The following is a 13,653-nucleotide window of genomic DNA, read 5'->3' on the forward strand; positions in this document are numbered from 1 at the left end:
AATTTCTGCCACAAAGCCATACTGAATATTTATAAAATAAAGAAGTGTCATAGTCCAATACCAACCTGTCATTTTACAGCTGTTGCAAAACTACAGCTCTCTTTATACTAAGCTGAAGGAATCATGGTGGTAGTTTTGCACACCACTGGTTGGAGAATCCTGCTGTAGACCTCCAAGCTGCATATTCCTGTTTTATCTAAAGGAGAATCCATGGCTGGCCTATGTGCCCCTAACTTATCTTACCTCTACTACAACCACTAACAGGATATACATGCCTCATAATTGCTGAATTCTCTTTGGAATGATGTTTTTCTTCGTCATACTGTATTCCTAAAATGTTAAAAATTCCTGAACATATCCTTGGTGCCATTTCCATCACTAATAATAATAAAAATTATTATTCATATAGCGCCAACAGATTTTAACACATATTCCCCTTTTGGTTCTGAAAGAACTGGGTATTGGTATCAATGTAAAATAATAGATAACAAAGGATTATATGTAGACAAAATTTAAATTCTCTGTTGTTTAAAGGAAACCAATCACTAAAAAAAAACTCCTCTCCCAGAGAGGCATGATTAGAGAGGATTTTTCATGCCAGCCATGACTCGTTTACCTGACTACATAAGGGTCATTTACTTATGGCACAGAAAATTTTGAAAGTTGTTTTTTCGAGGGCTATAAGGAAAGCTGATAGATATCAGATATATATTTGGGGGGCTTTATAATTATGTATGAATAGCTGCATAGCCGTTTGTCTAGAAATTGGTTCCCTTAATGTTCAGAAAAAGGAATAGTTTGCTGCCCTAAAAAGTAGCCGCAGTAGTAGCTGAATCAGATGCCCTGCCTAAGAGTAAAGATAAAACTTTCTGGAGGAGCTGCTGACATATGTTCCCGCTGTCTTGAGCTATCAATCTCAGCCACAGGAAGGAGGGTATACCATTTACTCTCATCCGGAATCAGTGCACAAGCTATTTTTGCAATACCAAGATGAAGCTTTTATTTCGATTTGGTCTGAGGCCAGAGCCCCTCAATGTGTTCTCTATGTTGCAGGCAACTTGCTAATCATACGTTTTCTCTTTTTATTCTAAAAGGACAGGAATTTTATGGACAACCAAAACTATTATCCTGTTACAGGAATGATATGTGTTCTTGCCAGGTCAAGCAGATGTAGAAGTATACCCTTTGCTATACACATATGTTTACAACATGCCGATCTATTTGCACACTGTGCTGTGGGAAAAAGATGGCCGACAGACTACAAACCTGCATTTTTGCAAGACTGACATTAACTTCATGGATCTAAGAAAACAGACAATGACAACTGATTAAAAATTACTTTTATGTGCTTTTATGTGCTCTCTAATAAAAAATGACACTTGTCATCAGTTGCTAAGATGCTCAGTTTACACTGGACACCAAGAAGGTCTGGAAGCCACCTCTGCCTTGTTTTTGTATGATATCTACCCTATCCAAAGGAAAAAAATTATGACCTACTAACATCTGGAATATTTAGAACATATGGACATTAAAACAAGAGTTCCTTCGCTCAGGACCCTCCTTTATGAGGCGGAATGGAGAGACGCTAGCTCTTGCACTGGCAGAACTGAACCGTCCATTTGTTAAGGCCTTATTACACCAAACAATTATTGGCCGATATTGGCCGTTACAGACAATAATTGTCTTGTGTAATAGAAGACAACGATCAGCTGACATGAACGATGTCGGCAGATTGTTGCTGTTGTTTGTCTTTCAACATGTTGAAAGACAAAAGACCAAGATAGCAACGATCTGCTGCCGTCACTCTGTGGAATAGGAGCGGTGTCAGCAGACCACCGTTATCTTTTATGGGCTGCCCTGACGATCTAGTGATCACCCAGGCGGCCCTGTACTCACTGTCAGTGCTTGTTTGCTCCTCGTTCCCCACTTGGTGCTGGGGCTACTACACACGGCGGCAGCGAGCAGGGAACGAGGTGCAACGAGCACTGACAATGCTTGTTTGCTTCTTAACATCGCTCCATGTAATAGGGGCTTTAGTTATAATTTCTGTAGCTGTCCCTGCAGAGGAAATGTTCAGGCCACAGCAACTTTTCCTGGCAATAAGATGTTTGCAGTGGCTCCTATATGGGGCTGTCCGTAATGTAAACTATGACATTTTTTCACCTTAAATATATATTCACACAACAACTTTCACTGAAGCTGTTCACCTTATGGAAACCAAGTGGTATACAATGGCTTGCAGATTTTATGTCGTATAAAGAATCCACTTTAGTGTTACATATTTGTTTAGACTAGCAGTGATAACAATGTTACTGAACATGCCTATGGGATGCTAACTATGTGTAATGCTAACTACAGTACTACCAAATTTGGGCTACCAAAAAATAATGATGTAGCATTTCCTCTACCATGCACAAAGGAGTAGTTTCCAGTTCTTAAAGGGGAAGTACGCACAAAATAATTTTAAGATATGCTATTGCCCAACAAAAGTTACGACATTACTAATAGACACATATTATGAGAAACGACCTATAGTGCATTTTCCCTGCACTTACTACAGCATGGCGTGTTCAGGACTCTGTAAAGTTGGTGATGTCACGTCACACATAAACTGCGGACACCTGCTGCAGCGGTGGGACAGACTGGAGCAGCAGGTGTCGGCAGTTTGTGTGGGACATGACATCACCAACTTTACAGAGAAATGAACACGCCATGTTGTAGTAAGTGCTTGGAATATGCACTATAGATGCATTACCCATAATAAGTGTCTATTAGTAATTTTCATAACTTTTGTTGGGCAATAACATATCTTAAAATTATTTTGCCTGTACTTCCCCTTTAAGCCTTTCATATGCTATTGGGGTATATAAAGGCAGACACAAACTTAGACATTTTGTGAATGACTAGGCCATTAGTTGCCATAGGACAATTCCAGGTGACCTTAGACTGGCAAATATTCATTATTTTATAGATTTTTTTTTTTTTTTTTTTTTACAACCTGGTTTTCTGTGCACTTTCCTTTAATAAGTGCAAGCTTTGAAGTGGAGCGTCCATATTATTTTATAGTACTATAAGCTGTTGTCTGAACTTTCTATTTTCCCAGTTGGTACCCCATGATTCCAGATACAAACAGCGGCTTACCACCTTATGCCAAAAGTACTGACTTCGCAATTGGTACTTGCAGGGCAATTTCAAGATGCCTGCTGAGCCAATCACTATGCAAGACCAGACACCGCTGCAGGCAGGTCTTGCTTCGACATCTTGAAAGCAGGAAGAAGAGATGGGGGGGGGGGGGGGGCGCACAGGCAGTCCTAACAGTCTTTTCTGCCCCAGGCCATCAATGTATAAACATTTTTTTGATACTGAAATATTCCTTTAATGTAAAACTGTCAATGAGCAAAACGCAGTATACAAAGAACAGTATAAACAACACTACATGATGTATAAATACCACTACACGCTATTATTACCACTACAGACCATATAGACCGCATAAACGATTACAGTGCAGTTACATCCACTGACAAGTGATGTCTCCACTGATGAAAGTCAATAAAGGGGTAGTGCGGCGTTTTTCTTTTTCAGCTTAATTAACACACATTACAAAGTTGTACAACTTTGTAATGTGTGTCAATAAGCGGTCTGGCAGCGGTCTGCCCTCCCCCCCATACCAAATCACTGTCGACCCCGTCCTCTTCTCCCGGGCGCCATCTTGGATCAATGTTGTCACAGCAGGGCGCGGGCCTGGTCTCCTTCCTCTTCGCTGTCTTCCATAGCAGTGAATGGGAGAAGAAAAGGCTGCTGGTGCACACGCGCACCAGCAGCCTTTTTATTGACTGGAGCGCATTGCATGGCTTCCAGCTTGCTCAGCCCTGATTGGCTAAGCTTGCTGGAAGCCATGTGATGCGCTCTAGCCAATGAAAAGGCTGCCGGTGCGCGCACCAGCAGCCTTTTCTCTCCCATTCACTGCACCTGGACCAGGAAGTGAGGACGGCGGCCGAAGATGGCAGGGTGCGGCCGGCGGGAAATTCGAAGAGCGATTGTCATCAGTGGGATGGTAAGTTTATTTTCTGTTTATGTCTATTTTTTTTATTTTTTGGTTGGGGGGGGGGGGGGGGGGGGGGGGTGCCGCACTACCTATTTAACTTTCTCTTTTGTTCTTCATCTAACCCAGACATCATGAGAGGTTCTTCCAGCCATGACTCTTTTCAGTACCTGCCAAACATTTTGACTTTAGCCACTAGTGGTCGCAGGCAGGAAGATGTCTGTGGCCTGAAACACTGAGGGCCGATATTTCCTGTAAGTCACCTGTAAGTGCATCTTTAGCATCCCATTTTGACAGTTTGCCAACATATACATGTCTATGAAGGGCACAATCATGGTGTTAACCTGGCCACCCCCCCCCCCTTTTTTTCCCCCTTATGATCAGAACCAGTAGTGCTGCCAGTTTCAGAATATGAAAGAGCCACAAGGAAGCAATTCAATTGAAGACTGTCTTCAAAATGACTACTGTCTGTCCACACTGAGACCTGCAGCACAACGGTAACAAGAGTGACGGCACAACATGTGGGAATCTGGCTGCAAGAAATGGGGGGCCATGGGGTCACTGTTGTTGGTGAAAGAGTTCCCTTTAGTTTGACCCCCCAACGCTTTAAATCTCCTCTAAAACACTGTTAAGAAGAGCAAGAGAAAACTATTTAACTGCACCCTACATGTGCTATACTGTAGATTTGCTATACAGTGATCCCTTAACATACGATATTAATTGGTTCTGGGACAACCATTGTATGTTGAGTCCATAACTCTATGGAAAACTGGTAATTGGTTCTAAATCCCCCAAAATGAGAAAAAAATTAAAATTTAAAGGACAATAAGCATAAAGCTAATATAGATAAAACAAGTCCCTACAGACACCAGTCGGAAAGAGCTACAAGAGACTCTAAATTTCTTTTTATGTAGAGGACTGGAGCATTTTCAGGGTTTTGTGCAGATCACATGGGGTACCAGAAAAATAAAATGAAGCCGCTCTCACCTGGTGCCCAAAGGAGTAACTCATCCTGGCCCAGGTAAAGAGCAGTACAGGACATGTAGTATCACACTGTACTGTAGAGAGGAGATACTAGACACACAGCAGTACAGGACATGTAGCATCACACTGTACTGTAGGGAGGAGATACTAGACACACAGCAGTACAGGACATGTAGTATCACACTGTACTGTAGAGAGGAGATACTAGACACACACAGCAGTACAGGACATGTAGTATTACACTGTACTGTACAGAGGAGATACTAGACACACACAGCAGTACAGTAGAGAGGAGATACTAGACACACAGCAGTACAGGATATGTAGTATCACACTGTACCATAGAGAGGATACTAGACACAGACAGCAGTACGGGACATGTAGTATCACACTGTACTGTAGAGAGGAAATAATAGACACAGCAGTACAGGACATGTAGAATCACACTCTACTGTAGAGAGGAGATACTAGACACACAGCAGTACAGGACATGTAATATCACACTGTACTGAAGAGAGAAGATACCAGACACACAGCAGCACAGAACATGTAGTATCACACTGTACTGTAGAGAGAAGATACCAGACACAGCAGTACAGGACATGTAGTATCACACTGTACTGTAGAGAGGAGATACTAGACACACAGCAGTACAGGACAGGTAGTATTACACTGTACTGTAGAAAGGATACTAGACACACACAGCAGTACAGGACATGTAGTATCACATTGTACTGTAGAGAGGAGATACCAGACACACAGCAGTACAGGACATGTAGTATTATACTGTACTGTATAGAGGATACTAGACACAGCAGTACAGGACATGTAGTATCACACTGTACTGCAGAGAGGAGATGCTAGACACAAACAGCAGTACAGGACATGTAGTATCGCACTGTACTGCAGAGAGGAGATACCAGGCAGCCAACCAGTGCTTGCACTTCACTAATACTGGGATTTTACTATTAAAATGGCCACTTTCATTGGTTGATCAGCTAGTTTTTTTTTACATGTTCCACAGATCTGGACTGTCTGTAGCATTGAATGTTGAATCTGGTCTCAAGTTACGATGCCCAAAAAGTAACATTGTATGTTGAAAATATTGTATCTTGAGGCCAGTGTAAAGGCCCTATTACACCAACAGATCTGACGACAGATTATCTGCCAAAGATTTGGAGCCAAACCGAGGAGTGGATTTGAAAAGAGGAGAAATCCAGTCTTTTCTTTATGACCTGTTCTCTGTTTATAGTCTGTTCCTGGGTTTGGCTTCAAATCTTTGGCAGATAATCTGTCGTCAGATCTGTTGGTGTAATAGGGCCTTAAGTTGAGGGATTACTGTATACACAATAAAGCATAAGAAGTTGGGATGTTGCCCGTTACAACCTATAAGTTCACTTGTTAGATTCTATGCTGAGTTGAGAAATAAATGGTAGTATGCCATGGGCAACACTTACTATATGTCTGCTCTAGTGTTCCTACTTCTTATATCATCACAATAAAGTATATCCCCTCTGTAATACTTCATAAATAGAGATAAGACATGGCTGCCAGTGACAGCAATCCTAATAAAATGTGTTTCACACTTATAGCTGATATCATGGTAAATACTTGAAATCGAAGTATGTTAGGAGTGATACCTTTATTGGCCAACAAAAAATTGTTAGAGCTGTGAGCTTTCGGGATTCAAAAGATCACTTCGTCAGACAAGTTCACAAATGAATGACTTACAGAAACAGCACAACATTTTAGGGATGTTACAAACAAGAAGGGAGAGACATCTGTGAATTGGGGGTGAGGGGGTATATACATCACATAGATAAGCCAGGGCAAAAAAAAGGACTTGCTGTAAATTAAAGCTTATGTAGAAGTCCAAGATTCTTGGTCAGTTCAGTCTTATCTGTGGAGTATGTCCATGTAGTGGGTCATAAATCCAGGTGCCGGGTTTAGTCCATGTGTTAATGACTGGAAGGTTTTTATCAATTTGATAACACTTTCCTCTCTCTGTCACTCTGGAAGTGACCTTTGAGGACCATAACCACCATCAAACTCACACTCAGCTACTCAAAATCCAAAGTCCATTTCCCAGACACAACTATATCTGTAGAGAACAACACCATACAAACCTCGATCTACAAGAAACCTACAGGTCACCCAGCATACCTAAAATGGAACAGCTTTCATCCAAACCACACAAAAAAAGTCCATCATCTAAAGCCAAGCCCTCAGATACATCAGGATTTGTTCTGATCATAAAGATAGAGAACACCACCTATCATCTTTAAGAGAGACATTCTTAAAACAAGGCTACCACCCAATAACTATAGATGAACAGATCCACAGAGCCAAAAGAATTCCAAGACAAAGCCTCCTGGAATATCAGCAGGAGGAGAACAGCGGGGTGCCATTGGTGGCCACCTATAACCCTCATATGATGATCCTAAAAAAGATTGCTGCTGAACTACAACCAATATTCCAGTCCGCGAGAATTCCGTAGTGTGAACCCGCCCTAAACCAGGAGAGCTGTTACAGCGCACCTATTGTAACGCAGAGAGAGATGTATGCAGATTATATCCTATATAGTAAGGACTAGCAAAAGAAATGTAGTGGATATGAAAGTCTACAGGGCGCTTATGAAAAAAAGAGTAAGAAATGACTATGTGTATCCTTAGAAAAATTATGTCAGGTTATAAAGAGGAGGAGAAAAAAAAAAAAAATGTCCTTCGGACCGGAATCGAACCAGTGACCTAAGGATGACAGCATGCACAAGCCTCTACAGTCCTCCGCTCTACCATCTGAGCTACCGAAGGAACGCCTCTAGCAAGCCTGTCTGCATGGCACACCAGCACACATGTCAGCTACAAGCCAGCAATAAAGGGAATGGGAGGACGTGTGTACACACCACATGGGGGCGGAGGGAATATCAGCTATGGAATGACTCAGCTACACCCACAGTTAAACAATTTCCTTTAGTATACAGCAGTATAACATAATTTAGGGTAAGTTCATATATCTGCATTAAGGATCCTTTTAGATCCTCCTGTAGTTTTTGAAGAATAAATAGCACTCCATGCAGACCTATTTTTCTATCAAAACTGCGGATATCTCAGCTGAATCCAAGAGACTCCATTATGTTTTGTCACATAGATTGTTTTTATTTCACATCAACCACATGGCTTCTACTAAAAGGATCCTGTAGTGCTCTTCAGATATGCTGCTGTGACTTTAGTTAAAGGCTTTTTTTTTGCATAGTGGCATTATTTTTTTATTTATTATGTAATCCTGTTTACAGACTATTACTTTTAACATAACATACTGTCACACAGTGGGGGAAATAAATAAAATGTTGAAATGTGATTTTTTGCTCATGTGACATAGAGTTTATACGAGATAAACAAACCAGGCACGCAATGCATTAAAATTCCCAGCTCCCTTCTATCTGTTTGCTGCCGCTAAAGTAAGTTGTGATGATGAAAACAGACGAAGCTGGAGAGTTTAGCAATTTGTGCCCACTTTTTAGCCCCGTGAGCTGCGTTGCTTATGTGACTCCACTGTGCAACTCCCCCACTTCAGCTTTTTCGACTACCAGGTTGGAGGGGATGGGAAACCCAAACAGCAGATGGGGATATCCCTTTAATGTCCAAGAGCAAATTGCTTCCTATGAACAACATGACCTGCATTTGGGTTTTAAAACATCAAAACTTGCACACAATGTCACTGCACAATACATTTTACATCTGGTAGATGTAAACTGAGTTATCTTTTTTCACAACTTCTTACTAGCTGCCTCTCCTCAGCACTGACTGCCTCCCACCTCCACAGCACTATCACTGACTGCCTCCCTCCTCCACAGTACTATCACTGACTGCCACCCTTCTCCATAGCACTATTACTGACTGCCATCCCTCCTCCACAGCACTATTACTGACTGCCACCCTCCTTCACATCACTATTACTAGCTGCCACCCTCCTTCACAGCACTATTACTGACTGCCACCCTCCTTCACATCACTATTACTAGCTGCCACCCTCCTCCATAGCACTATTACTAGTTGCCTCCCTCCTCCACAGCACTATTACTGACTGCCACCCTCCTTCACATCACTATTACTAGCTGCCACCCTCCTCCACAGCACTATTACTAGCTGCCTCCCTCCTCCATAGCGCTATTACTGACTGTCTCACTCCTCCACAGCACTATCACTGACTGCCACCCTCCTCCACAGCACTATTACTGACTGCCTCACTCCTCCACAGCACTATTACTAGCTGCCTCTCCACGGCACTATCACTGACTGCAACCCTCCAACACAGCACTATTATTAGCTGCCTCCCTCCCCCATAGCACTATTACTGACTGCCTCACTCCTCCACAGCACTATCACTGACTGCCACCCTCTCCACAGCACTATTTCAAGCTGCCTCCCTCCTCCATAGCACTATTACTGACTGCCTCATCTACAGCACTATCACTGACTGTCACCCTCCTCCATAGCACTATTACTTTCTGCCCCCCTCCTCTATAGCACTATTACTGACTGCCTCACTCCTCCACAGCACTAATACTAACTGCCATACCTTCTCCACAACGTTATTACTAGTTGCCTCACTCCTCCATAGCACTATTACGGACTGCCTCACTCCTCCACAGCACTATTACTGACTGCCTCTGTCCTCTAAAGCACTATTACTGACTGCCTCCCTCATCCACAGCACTATTACTGACTGCCTCCCTCATCCACAGCTCTATTACTAACTGCCTGCCTCATCCACAGCACTATTACTGACTGCCTCCCTCATCCACAGCAATATTACTGACTGCCTCCCTCATGAAAAGCACAAATACTGACTGCCACTATTACTACTGCCCTTTAACTGACTGCCTCTTGTCTCTAAAGCCTTCTTACTGATTTCCTTTCTCCTGCCTCTATCCTCTACAGCAAACTTCCTGACAGCCTCCCTCCTCTACAACCCACTTACTGGCTGTCTCCCTCCTCTACAGTCCTCTTACAAACTGCCTCCCTCATCTACAGGCAGTAGCGGTCCTTGGCATCAAGCACCCCAAGCAATCGCTTGGGGCCCCCAACATCTAGGGGGGCCCCCACGCCCCGCTCTTCTCTTGTGCTCAAGACCGCTAGACAGGGCCGCTGCCCCGCTCGCTGCTGTGATCTGAACTGTAACTATGAGCACTCGTAATGAGCGCTCACAGTTACATGCAGCAGCAGCACTGACAGGGCGGGAGCCATTGGCTCCCTTTCTGTCAGTCACTCTTGTGGCCGCAGGAAGTGTTTTTCCTGCGGTCACAAGTGGTCGCTCTGTCCTTGTGGTGTCGGTGGGAGGAGCACACAGTGGGGCTATATAACGGGGAAGACACAGGGGGGCTATATATAACTGGGGGAGCACACAGGGGGGCTATAGACTACTGGGGCTTCACAGAGGGGTCTATATACTACTTGGGTAAGCACACAGGGGGTCTATATACTACTTGGGGCAGCAGAATGGGGTCTATAGACAACTGAGGGAGCACACAGAAGGTCTATATTCAAGTGGGGGAGCACACAGGGGGTCTATATACTACTGGGGTAGCACACAGGAAATCCATATACTACTGGGGTAGCACACGGGGGTCTATATACTACTGGGTTTCACACAGGGGTCTATATACTACTGGTGGGGCACACAGGGGGTCTATATACTACTGGGGGAACACACAGGGGTCTATATACTACTGGTGGGGCACACAGGGGGTCTATATACTACTGGGGGAACACACAGGAGTCTATATACTACTGGTGGGGCACACAGGGGGTCTATATACTGCTGAGGCAGCACACAGGGTGTCTATATATAACTGGGGGGGCACACAGGGGTCTATATACTTCTGGGGCAGCACACAGGGGGTCTATATACTACTGGAGGAGCACACAGAGGTCTATATACTACTGGCGGGGCACACAGGGGGTCTATATACTACTGGGGGAACACACAAAGGGTCTATATACTACTGGTGGGGCACACAGGGGGTCTATATACTACTGGGGGCAGCACACAGGGGTCTATATATAACAGGGAGCACACAGGGGGTGTATATATAACTGGGGGAGCACACAGGGGTGTATATATAACTGAGGGCAGCACACAAGGGGTCTATATACTGCTGGAGGAGCACACAATGGTCTATTTACTACTGGGGGAGCACACAGGGATCTATGTAATACTGGTGGAGCACACAGGGGGTCTATATACTACTGGGGGAACCACACAGGGGGTTTATATACTACTGGAGGAGCACACAGGGGTCTATATCCAAGTGGGGGAGCACACAGGAGGTCTATATCCACGTGGGGGAGCACGCAGGGGGGCTATATACCACTGAGGGAGCACACAGGGGAGCTATATACAAGTGGGGGAGCACACAGAGGGTCTATATACTAGTGGGGCAGCACACAGGGGGTATATGCAACTGGCACAGCACACAGGGGGTCTATATACTTTTGGGGAAGCACATAGGGGGGCTATATATAACTAGGGGAACACACAGGCGTCTATACACTACTGGGGTAAGCACACAAGGGGTATATACTACTGAGGGGAAGCAGACAAGGGGTATATACTATTGGCAGCTGCGCACAAGGGATATATACTATTTGGGGCAGCACACAGCGGTCTATTGTTGTGAAGTGTGTGTCGAGGGGGGGGGGGGGGGGCCCAGACATAACTTCGCTTGGGGCCCCAGAAATGCCAAGACTGCTCTTGTCTACAGGCCTCTTACTGACTGACTGCCTCGCTTCTCTACAGTCCTCCCCTCCAAATGCTAATTACGCTAATTACAGTCATTTTATGTAATTCCTTCCTTCATCCAGAGCTCTCTTACAGACTACCTCCCTCCCTCCTCTACAGCCCACTTACTGACAGCAAGGGTGATATTCACACTGGTTTTTTTCTTAGAATAAGAATACTTAGAGTTATGTGAGGGAAAAGGCAGTGCTCCGGCAGATATTAGGCATGGTTAACAACAAACATGCTGCTATATGCATGGCCTTACATGTCCCGCTTTGCTGTCAGCAAAAGTTTGGAAGAATGAATATTAAAGACTCCAAAACCCATTTAGTGTCATGTGCAAAGATACTTTAATACCATAGTGACATCTAGTGGCAAAATTGTTACACTACTGCTCCTAGAGCCTACATGTATATAGACTGTAATTTACATTTATTTTTTCTTTTTATGCAATTTCTCTGGCCACTGTCATTAGGAAATACCAATATGTTAAGTTCTTGTGAGAATTGCCCTCACTCCCTTTAAATTGTTAGTTTTGAGAGCTATATTACATGCCAGACATGGCAAACGCTATCACCATAACAGGGAAAAAGAATGTGTGGTCCACTGATAGCTGGAAAGGGCCGCAGGAATGATTCAGCTATTGTTTGTGGGCCCATGACTGATAGTGACTTGTGAAGGCTCTGTAGAGGAGTGATGATCACAAAGACTTGGCACCTCTTTACAAAAAAGATTAAGTCGGCTAATAGCACCCTTAGGTTTTGTTCCCACTTCAGCAACATATGGGGCAAAGATGGCCGCCTTGTTATACAGACGGACGCTAATGAAGATCATGAACATTATTAGCGACCATCTATATAACAAGACGGCAAATAAAAAGACCACCATCCCCCGATATGTTTCCTAAGTGGGAACATAGCCTTATGCTGCGTTTACACGGAGCGATAATTCGCCCAATCGAACGAATAACGATTTCGAAGTAACAATGTGTTTTTTTTTTAACAATCAGCGTTTAGACGGATTGTTTGAAAAAATCGTTATTGCGATCGTTTTAAGATCGCTTAAGCCTATCTCACACATAGGGGGACATTTATTAAGTCCGACGTTTTCTGCGCCAGACTTAAAAATGTCCCCGCAGCTCCGGCACTACGGTGATTTATGTAGAGGCGGACTGCCTCTGCATAAATCTGATGCGCGCTGGTGCGCACGGCAGGAAACCTACGCCAGCTGAGAGCTAGAGAAGGTTACCTGCGTACTTTTTGGCGAAACTAAAGATGAATCGTGTCCGCGCCCCCCGTTCCGCCCCCTCCACACCTCCTCCCTGCCCCCCTGGCGTACCTGGCGGAAAGTGCTGATTTGCGAATATTTTATTCTCAAAACGGCCATTTGCGAATAAAATATTCGCTAATCGCCACTTTCCGACGAAAAAATAAAATATGCCGCTTGATACATGTCCCCTATAGGGGGGGAATCGTTGAAAGACTGTTTACACTAAGCGATCTGCGAATTTTCAGGGAACGACCAACGACGATTTAAGAACTTGTTGAAAGATCACAATGAACGATTTCTTGCTTGTTGCTTGACCGTTCGCTGTGTTAACACGAGTCGATTATGGCTCAAATGCGATCATTATTGTTACTCCAGGAGCTCCCGCTCGGCCCACCTAGCCTGCCTCCCCTCGGCCCACCCACTATGTGGCAAGAGACGGTGTATGAGCCCGCTTCATACACTGCTGATGTCATCAGGAAAAGAATACACTATATAATGCCATTAAAAAAAAAACTTTTCCCACGAACACTGACTTTCCACAAGTGGCTCCCTGATACATTTTCAAATGAGGGTTC

At 44.1% G+C, this 13,653-nt stretch overlaps 1 non-coding gene across 1 annotated transcript; it reads right to left on the bottom strand.

The window, feature by feature from the left end:
* Positions 1 to 7,748: 7,748 nt before the first annotated feature.
* On the bottom strand, positions 7,749 to 7,839 carry TRNAY-GUA (transfer RNA tyrosine (anticodon GUA)). The gene is given in 2 exon segments: positions 7,749 to 7,784; positions 7,803 to 7,839. It is a non-coding gene; the product is annotated as a tRNA-Tyr (tRNA).
* Between the last annotated feature and the right edge of the window lie 5,814 nt (positions 7,840 to 13,653).

The sequence above is a fragment of the Dendropsophus ebraccatus genome, chromosome 3 (genome assembly GCF_027789765.1).
Source record: "Dendropsophus ebraccatus isolate aDenEbr1 chromosome 3, aDenEbr1.pat, whole genome shotgun sequence".
Classification (NCBI taxonomy): Eukaryota; Metazoa; Chordata; class Amphibia; order Anura; family Hylidae; genus Dendropsophus; species Dendropsophus ebraccatus.